The sequence below is a fragment of the Aphelocoma coerulescens genome, chromosome 1 (assembly GCF_041296385.1).
Source record: "Aphelocoma coerulescens isolate FSJ_1873_10779 chromosome 1, UR_Acoe_1.0, whole genome shotgun sequence".
NCBI classification, from domain to species: Eukaryota; Metazoa; Chordata; class Aves; order Passeriformes; family Corvidae; genus Aphelocoma; species Aphelocoma coerulescens.
In genome coordinates, this window is record NC_091013.1 from 42,270,559 (window position 1) to 42,272,954 (window position 2,396).

Sequence of the window (2,396 nt, forward strand, 5' to 3'; positions counted from 1 at the left end):
TTAGCAACAGTTTCTGGCATTTCTTTTAGGCCTGCTCAATACTACCTGTGTGGACTAGGAAGAAGCTTTGAATATGTGTAACTCACAAAATGTACCTCTAGAATGCAGACTTTTCGGGGCAAAGTTGTGATTTGCTCACCACACACTGAGACAGCCCTTGCTCCATCAGGTGGACAACAATCTGCTGCCATTTCTTCTGTTTTGTGCTGCCTTTGGGGGTTCCCAGTGTGCTTGTTCCTGGAATATGCCCAAGATGTCAAAGGCTGAAGCACTTTTTGTACAGCAGCTCAGCTCAGGACTTTAGTTTCCAACTCACACTGCCTTTTGGGGGTTTTTGTTATTTAGGGACCAGTGTTACCTGGTGCTGAAGACATCAGATGAGGTCTCCAGTCCTAGCTTACACATGTGTTGTATTAGTTGACCTTGATTAGTGTCAGAAAGTAGCTAGGTCTGAGATCTCCATGTGCCTTTCTCAAGGACTTGTCAGCTGTTTTCCAACACTACAAGACTATGGGTCTTCATATAGAATCACAGGAGATTTTGGGTCCAGATCATCTAGTCCAGCTCCTCTGCAATGAGCAGGAACATCTTTAAATAGATCAGAGCCCTGTTCAACCTGACCTGGAATGGTTGCAGGGATGGGGCATCCACCACCTCTCTGGGCAACCTGTGACAGTGTTTGACCATCTTCATTGTAATAAATTTATTCCTTATGTCCAGTCTAAATCTACCCTCTTTTAGTTCGAAACCCTCACCCCTTGTTCTATTACAACAGGCCCCACTAAAAATTTTGTCCCCATCTTTCTTATAACCCCATTTGAGTATTGAAAGCCTGCAACAAGGTGTCCCTGGAGTCTTCTCTTCTCCAGGCTGAACAACCTAGAACATGCACCAGTTCATGCTGAACACTAATTTAGAGAGCTGCTGTTGGATGGAGACCGACACATTTTTGTCCTTCATGGGATGTGGATGCCAAAGTTCAGGAGGCACTCTAGGCTGTTATTTCCAACAGTGGATGAGAATTTTCCTTGGGGTCACAGGGTGCCCAACTACATTCATCAGCTTGGAGGTTTATATGCTGCTGTCCCAATGGCTTGCTTTGCAAGCTGCCCTGGGTATGGGCAGGTAACTGTGGCAGTGGGGTAGAGGAAGGAAAAACAAGAGAGGGGAAATGTAAAAAAGTAGCACAGCAGCTTACTTGTTATAACAGATTTTGCCTAAGTGCCCGTGGGTAAAACAGAGTTGTTCTCGTTTCACGTGTAGACTGAGTAGAAAAGTATTTTCCTTTCATGAAGAAAAGCAATGAGGGCATTAGATTGATGCTATGCACATAACAAGTACTAGGGTCAAAGACCTGCGCATTCCTCTTTTCACTGGCTGGAGCTTCGTTTGGTAATTAGGGCTTTAAAACTGTGAGCAGACTTAAAGGCTGCTTATAAAAATCTGCAGCTGTATCGAAAACACAACCTGCCCTCTCGTGGCTTACTGGAAAATTACCTGGTGACACCAGAAAGCTCTTTTTCTCCCTCTTAAAAAAGTACAGCAACCAAGAAAAGTTGTGTCTTTGGTAAAAAAAAGAAGCACAGGTCAACTTTGCATGAAATGCTCAAAAAGAAAGGAAATTGAGCACAGACACTTTAAAGAACAGACAGAGGAAATCTTGCAAGAAGTCTGATTGTAAAGGTTGGTTTTCCATGTTTTAATATTCCATTCATCCCTAACTACAGAAGCATTCTTTTTGTTGCTGGTTTATGCAGGTGTTATTAAATATCTACTGTCTCTTGTTTCATAAATTTTCCTGAGGCTGCTGGGGTGGGATGAAGAGGGATGCCCAAAGGCTCCCACAGATGCCTAAACTGAGGGAAGGGGTGCTGAAAATATACCCCAATATCCACATAGCCCTGTTGTCGCGGGTTGGGTTTGTAACCGGGCAGAAACACCAATTTAGTGTAGTGGTTTGGTCTAAAATACTCATTACTGTTTATCTTCTGTGAGATAAAAGTTAGGAGAAATGCAAAGCAGGCACCAACTTGAATGAATATAAAGAAGTTTATTAACAGACCTAAAAGAAGAAAAGAAAAAAAAATTATACCACCTTCAGAACTCCTCCTCCCCCCACCTTCCTCCCTTCTCCCACTGACAATGTAAAGACAACCCTAAAGATGTTCAGTCTGTTTACCACTTCCATAATAACCTTGTTCAGTCCATTTAGAAAGAGAAGTCTCTTTTTGCTCGTGCTATGAAAACAGTATCACACCGAGACAGCCACCCACTTCCAAATATTGTTCAGTCCATTCAGGAAGAGGAGTCTCTCTGCTTGCGATGTGAGTCCCTTCCCCCGACTTGCAGCTTTTCCCGCAACTGCTTTTGAGGGTCCACTCTAGAAAGTTTTTTGG